Here is an 8,238-nt window from a genome sequence, read left to right as displayed (position 1 = left end):
AGAGAAATTCGTTCTGAAGCTTCCACGCTGGAGGAAATGAAGAAAAGATAGACAAGCGTTCGAGTATCTCTCGAGTAAATGATAGTTCTGGCTGATCTGAAATTTAGATGAAAGGAAGGCGCACCATTATGTTGCGTCGAAGATCGTAGAGTTTACAATTCATTTATTTACCATCGATCCAACAAAACCCAACTCGCAAAGCACGCACGTACACACGATATACACATAAAAGTACGAAATAATGTTCATAAAACAGTCGCGAACGAAAGTCGTAAATTCCCCGGTATATGTATTTCACGGATGATTTACGAATTACATATGCAAATGGTACCGCGTGCCAAAACGATAACTTACAAAAATGTTGATAGTCGAAATATATCGTCGATCGCTAAACCCTGATTCTCCGGCTTCCTCCTTTTTCCTCTTCGCTGCTGCTGTGCCCGTTATTTGTCTCTTTTTTCCCTCCACGTGTACGCTATCATCCGCTCTCTATCACCCTCTCGCCGGTTTCAGTAGCGCTTGCACGCAAGAGTGAGACTGCGCATGCAATTCGCATCTCGATGACCGTACCTGCCGGTGATTTAACGACTTGTCACCCACTTTATCAATTTACCGCCGCTGGAGACCTCGGGTTTACGCACGTAAACTGGCCATCCACTGTGTACTTATAGTTTCTACCGACCGCGCAAAGTGTATCGTGTTAAGTAATGATTCTGTTTTCAGCGCCGACTGCCAAACGGTTATCGTGCGCATTATTCACCCGCAATAGGGAATCGAACTCGCTATTTCTCCGCGGAACGCTTTGCTTACACCTACGATGGCTGTTTGTTTATTAAAACAGGGTTAACACTTTCTATAGAGAATTCGTCTACCGTTGGTAATATTATTATAGTACAGGAAATGGAATAAGAAAGGAGAGAAGAGTAGAACTGGAGGATTACAAATTAAAGACAAAAGTAGATGAAGAAACATGTATGAAGAAGAAAAGAGGAACTAAAAGAAAAAAAATAGTGTTCATAGTGTTTTCCTAGCGCACCTCCTACCCAAGAATGAGAAATCAAACAAGACCACGAATCATACATGACCCTATAGGGATTGGTCTTGCAGGAAAAGCGGTCGACTGTGGATCCGAGGGTCGCGAGTTCCAATCCCCGTGCCTTATTTTTCGTTTAGACTCCTAAAATAACCTAGATAACAATATTATGCAAACACATCTACCAGAAATCCTCTCTCGAGAGACGAGTGACCGCTACAAGGGAAATCACTTCAACGATTCACTTCAAATTCTGTAAACCAGTAATTTCCGAAGAGGAAACGACGAGCGCGATTGCCTCGAAAAATACGTTACACGGGAGCCAGAGTACGAGGGGTGTCTCCGCAGGATTGTTCCGCGCGATTATGGTCCCGAAAATGGTCAGGATCGAGAACGCAGATAAGGACGGGACGGGGTGCCCGTGTTTTCGGAGTTCGCGTAGTAATTGTCCGGCCATATGCTCGCTCGAGGCTCGGTCACCGCAACGTGCCCACCGCGGAAGCTCGAGCTTCGTCTCGATTGTGCGCCGGTCTCTTCTTAATTACAATATTTAAATTCCCAGCCGCCATGTGCTCGACCCAACGTTCCCGCGCTTTATCCACGACGCGATGCGCTTATTTCAACCGGGGCGCGTCGCGTGAGCACGCGCTTTCACGCACGCAAATTCCGAGGGTAGCGCTGAGAAAACTGTTGGCTAAACATTCGGCGGTTATCGCGATCGGACGACGATAATTCATTACCTTAATGCGGCCAGATCAGATACAGCGTGTAAGTGGCTGCTCGTAGAGCCGCGACGTGTTTCGATAATTCCTGAACTGCCTGGATGAATTATTTTTTTGTTACACGCGATACACGTGACAACGGGCACGCGCGAGAAATCGTTGGTGGGAACGATGGCAAAGACACTTGAGGATTTCGCGGTTCAGTTCTTCGTGGTTCAGGGGGTCGTTCGACCTCTGAGTTCAAAGGGTTGTATATTATCCAAAGGACAGGGCTTATCAGCCAATTGTCATTTCGAGAACGTTTCCACGGGACATTCTTTTGTAGAGATTCGCAATTTTTTAAATAAATTCGTTAATGATTCCATTAGTAAGTCGATTGGCAACACGCTTCTTTCCTTCATTCGCGAATTACGCAATTCCGTATGGTTTTCCTCCGCGGTGAACGTAGAGAACGTGCCTACTGGCTATTACTTAAGTAAGCATGTATGCATGCATGTTTGCGGCATTAGAGTATCGCATTGGAATCGTCGGCGAGGCTCGACGATGATTTGTCATCGAATGGGTAACGATGCGAGCGACAAATCTCTCTCGTCTATCCCATCGATGAGCGTCGATAATATACGATACTCGATAATGACGAGCTACCATCGATTATATCGTACGTTCGTTCGTACAGCTGCATGCGCAACGTATCGTCCCGAAACGGGTGCGCAGTTAAAATACCCGATTAACGATAAAGATCACGACACGCTACCGATCTCCGTTATTTCTAAATTTCATAATTTATCGCATCCTGAAAGATGAGTTACAACAGGCGAAGTTTCACTTTCAAACGCGAAGCGTGGGTAATTAATGAAGTTTATTGCACTAGCCGATTGCCTTCAATTTATTCAAGACGGCTTTAGAAATTTCGATACAGTTCGCGATAACGAAATCACAGAGGATTTATTGACATTATTTCAAAGGTGTCTACGACCGAGCAGGAAACTCGCTGTGAAACGCATCCAGCTGGTTTAACTCGTACTCTGCATTTCTGATGGTCAGCGTTAACAAACTTTCGTTTCTTTAAGCAGTTGGAATATTTCCTCCAAGTGGGACCCTTTGTAGATAGAGGACACGTCGACTCGAGGAGTTCAAAGTTTGATACAACTGAAATAAATTAGTTTATACTTTATCTAAAATTAATTTTATTGTGAAAGTATTGTTACCAAATTTGAATAAGACACTTCGTTCTGTTATTCGGAGGAGCAAACATATGCGAGAGACCTGTTTCTGCGTGGACACCCGGTGCAATTGACAGTATTATTTAAAACGTCTTAAATAATGCATTAGCCTCGATACATTCGCTGATAGGCAGATACTGGTTGCATCGGACGAGTTTCGAGGGGCGCGAAGACCGGCTGCGAGCAATTTACGGGCCCATGTTCGACATTAAGCTCAATTTCGGGTAACATCCTGGAAATAGGAGGCGAATCTCGTTGATTTTCGGGCACGCACGCGTTTACGCGAGTAGTTGTTCGCGCCGTGGCGCGTTTACGACTCGCCCTCCCTTCAATTTTTCCTTCCTCCACGTCCTGTCACGGCAGCCCAACGGACTGGTTTCGTCTTAATCTTCTTCGTGGAATCTCCGCCGCGCGGAAAGTGGAAGATCGTTAACGCGATGCCACGGGAATCCAGCTACCGAGCGATACTTCGTACGGGGCGACAGCCGATTACGCGCCGTGTGCTGCGAGTCAAACGTGCGTCACGAGCGAGCGTTGTTAGTCGCGCGTGCGCGTTCAGTTTTTTCCTCGAAGTTAATTGCAAAATGCTCGGGATTCGATCGACTTTCAATTGGGCTTCTTTTCTAGTTTCTACTTTGCTTCGATCTATGCTGTGGACAAAGAGAAGTCAACCGATTTTTGGAAGGAATTCGGTGGTTTTTGAAAGCGACCGCTTATTTAACCCTTTGCGTTCGAGGGACGGCGTAGAAGCATCTTTGTTTATCTTAGATTTCGTTGAATCTCGGACTGTTCGTAGATTGGTTCATAAATAGGTTCCTAAACTGGTACACTTTGAAGTAGTAGATGGTAGAAGGGTTCGTGGTAGAAGAAGCGTCTAGTTGTGTTGTCTTTTCGCAAATAGATGTTTATTTGAAACATAAAATGTTGTCTTGAAAGAATAGAACTACTGAGAGCAACGTAACGTAATAATTTTGAAAAGTGAACAAGAAACTTCGTACACGAACAAGAAAAATGGTAGATGCAATCTTAAATAATATTAGTGTCCCGCAGCATATCAGGGTGCTCTCAGTGTGTTAAAGCGTAGAGTTTGTGAACGCTCAGTAAATGTCATTGCATCTTTCAACAAGTCGTCCAAATTGTTAGCTCTCTGTAATGAAACTGTCGTCGAGTGTAAAGGGTTAACTCTGGTTATGGTAACGGGAACAGCATGTAACTTTCCTGCTGATTTGTTAACCGTTTAACATATTTTCGCGAAATTCAGCATAACGAAGGTTAATCGCCGTGGTGGCTCCATACCGATTTCACACTCGGGTTCGCCTCGGGGCCATGCAAAGAAGTTGATTGGATATTCCTCGATTAATTACGTTCGCCTCGGGCGTATCCTCCGCTCCCGACAGCCACGCATGCCTGATCTGCGCGCGATCAAATCGAGTTAGGCGAATTTTTCCTACACCGCGGTACCGTCGCGACGTCTCCACGGCGCTGAATTGCAAACAAATAATTCCTGTCGGGCGCGGCGATTAATTACATTGTCCGAGACAGGTTGTACACCCATTTACACGAGGGCCGCTTAAAAAGGCATAGACTTCCGTGCTCGCCTTTGCGAAGTTTAACGGAGGTATAATGCGTGCTCTCGGCGCGCACACGCATCGGCCAACAAATAAAACCGGCATACGCGGAGAAGAGAGAAAGAGCGATGGAATCGGCACAGGGAAAAAGGGAGCTAGAGGGATGTCGAGAGTGAAACGAGGGCGGACAACGATGGAAGGGGGAGGAAAAGGGAGAGGGCGGCCGGAAGTGGGAGCAATTAACGATATAAGTGGTTCGCTGGTCTCGGAACAAGATAACATCGGCTAACTCGAGTCTAGCTCCTTTTCTTCCGAGCACTCGATGGGAAGATAGTCGACTCGAAAGAGGCAGGTGCCTTTTGGACACATTATACGCTCTTACTCGCCTCGATTCTCATTTCTCTCGTTTTTTTTTCTTTTTTTGCTCCCTTGTTGTCGCACCTTTTGCTTCCCCATTCTCTTTCCATTTCGTTTAATCGCTCGAAACGTGCCACGATGTCCCGATTTGCGACATCGTGAGCGAAAATAACTTTATTTGCCGATGTCAATGCAATGGACTGGACGACGGTCGGGAGCCGATGACCGACGACCGGTTATTTTGCATTTTATTAAAAGCCGCGGTTAATCGCTTCCCGATTCCACCTCGGTTCGTTGTGTCGCCAGGAGACGCGTTATTAATATTAAGTAGCGCCGCCTCGGTTCCTGGTAGGCTCTGCGAACTTTGTCAATCTCGATTGCCAGGTGCTGTCGTTTAGCTTGTTATATTAGGTTATTATTTCTCTTGATGAGCAGTCATTGCATCTCAGAAATTGTCCAACATTGATTTTAAAGCAGCGTGTTTTGATATTTAAATCGAGCAGATTCCTAGACATATTTAACACTAAACTACTTAAAACTTCTTTCCAAACTCTCTCAATACAGAACTATTAAATTATTATATTTTAATGTTATTTAGTCGTTCTTCATTTGCATTGTGATTATCAATTTGATTAAATGTTATATAAAAATCCAAATTTCAAAATAAAATGTACTCTTTCTCAGCTTCCACATCACTGCTCAGTTGAGCGAAATTAAATAGTATTTTTTGGACGCATCAAATTCCGTTTTATTTGTGTGTCAAGGGTTTAATCGCAATTTTAGAGGACGATTATCGTAATAGAGAGTCAATTTATCTTGGTCTCAGTTTTCATCGTAATACGACGCCCAAACGTGGCCGTGAATGATAAATGTATAAAGGTGCCAGGTGTGAAACAGCTTCAACCCCAGGTAGCCCCTCTCTAAACGTGTCTCGAGGCCTCAGGGTTCCGCTGAACGCGCTTTGGGAAATTCTAGTTTAACGAACAATTAAAAGGTTAAGGTAAACGTATGTTCGGTCGCGCTCGGCATGGCAGGAAGGCGAATTCGCAGCAGTGGCACGGGGTTCGACGGAACAGGATGCGGGGGCAGTATACGCGCGTACTTTTGTTCCGGTGGATTCTTCTTTGTCGCCAGTTTCAGGATGCAGAAGCCCGGCAAAAGCACGATTTGACCGTGGGTTAACCACATCCTCTCGGGCCAGTCCCTTCTTCCCTGCCTCTTCGGTTTCCATCGGGCGTGCACCTTCGGGAAACGAACCTTTCGCGTGGAACCTGAACGTGAAAAAAAATGAAACTGTGATTTCCTACCCGCTCTCAGCTAATAAGCGCATCCGTTCCACGGCTACAGACTACAATTATGCAAAACGCGCGGTGGCTCCTTGAACAGTTTACGAGCCCGTACGTTAAAGAACGCGATATTATTTAGCGTGTTGCATTCAGTTCTGTCCCACGGAAGCGATGCTCGTCCGCCTGGGCAAAAGTTCCGTAGAAAGTAACAGTAGGAAGGAAAAAAAAAACAATAAAATATTTTACTTTCCACCTCAGTCGGCCGGGTTCGCTCCCTTTCACCGAAAGATCGTTAGTGTTGTATCGCCGCGTGATCTTAAGTTACTCGTTTCGTTCTTCATTGATCGCGAGCCATGAGAAAATGTCAAAAATACTAACCGTCTCAGATCTGGCTTTAAAATTTTTAAATTATCGAAAGCTACACCACTAGTATTTTTTCTATGCTAATTTTAGTGCAAGTTAACTCTAAAAATTAAATTTCATTAATACGAGAAAAAAAATAATTCAGGTCTGAAAGGGTTAATACTATGCATATTCGTATTCCCTAATTGTTTAGTAAAACTGTTGAAATAGAGGTATCCAATCCCTAATTTCACGAGTGAATCACCGATCGATTAAATCTGCAACATGAGAAAAGTATGAACATTTTTGAACTAGAAGACGTGACTTAAAGAATAAATTATTGATAGAATCATTGTGGAAACGTGGTCGAAGAACTCTCGACAACAGTGATTCGCGTTTACACAGGTGGTTTTCGTTTGAAAATTGGTAACTGCAGTAGCGGCAAGAGGGAGAGAGGATGCCGGTGGGAAAAATCGTTAACGCAGTGCCAGTGGTCGACCGCTAATGGGGCCCCAAATTAATTTCACGTAATTGGGGATACGCACGGGAATGCGCCGCTGCGTTGTCCTGGCTACCCGTTTTACCCTAATAGGAATAAAATAAGCCCTTGCACAGCAGTTAACGCTCGCGCTCGCTCCTACATAATTGCAGACCGTTGGCTGACCAACGCCGGAAATAAGCAAACGCGATTAAGCCCCGAGCACGCCTGTCACGCTTCTCGGGTTTTACCTTCGACGACGAGGCCTTTGGAAATTACACCGGTGCGCCAAAATTCGCCTGGTAATGGAGACGATACACCCGGGCGTGTCGCGATAATTCTGTCGTTCTTTCGCGCGAATACGGGAATAAAATTGCATAGATTACACGAATTGATATTCTAGATCCAGGTGACGATGGCATTTCCACATTCGATCTTCGATTCTTTCCAAAAGCTCGATACTTTCCATACACTGTAAAATGTAAAGATCTTCATAACGACTAGTGATTTCGTATCAAGGCCTTTATTTACGTTTGAATAGTGGTGAAATGTCGAAACACGTTACCGATAAAACACATCGCACGCCCGGAAGCTTCGACGGTATCGAATGTAATAGCTTGGAATTCTATATGCAAATAGTTGGCGTAGGCGTTTTTACGCGAGTCAAAATGCAAATAGGGAAACACGTTGTAGACACGATCCCCGCATAGGCATTAACCCGGTCGTAAAAGTCTTGCAATATGCATCGACGCGTGAACAACATGGCGTAGGGTTTAAGTCCTTCGTTTAAAAGGTAGCCCGACCTCTGAACTTCGTGCACGAGAGAGGAGATCGATAGGTAAACGAAAAAGGAATTTACTCTACTTCGCTGAAGAAGGTAACTGGCCCTTACGAGCTGTAGCATGCGAATATGCAGCTACAGACGTGTACTAAAGATAAGAGTAACGTAAATGTAACGTACAGAGGTATGGTAACGCGAAATAAGCCGAAATAAAGGAGTTATTTCGGTACAAGTTGACAGTTATGCACTTAAAAAACCAAGCAAGTAAAAAGCTAACTGCAATGTTGACGAATCGTCGGAGTATCTTATTCTAAGGTGCAAGCTTTGAAACTCTGACGTTTCGACAGCCATAAAATTGTTTATCGCCACGTGGCTCGCCTCGATTGCATCTACTGTTACGAGTGCAACGAAAGAGTTGCGAAAATGGGTAGGACGTTAATGAATGAAA

This window comes from Hylaeus volcanicus, chromosome 8, assembly GCF_026283585.1.
Source record: "Hylaeus volcanicus isolate JK05 chromosome 8, UHH_iyHylVolc1.0_haploid, whole genome shotgun sequence".
In the NCBI taxonomy this organism is placed as follows: Eukaryota; Metazoa; Arthropoda; class Insecta; order Hymenoptera; family Colletidae; genus Hylaeus; species Hylaeus volcanicus.
The sequence above is the reverse complement of the archived record's forward strand: the minus strand, read 5'-3'. Positions refer to the sequence as shown.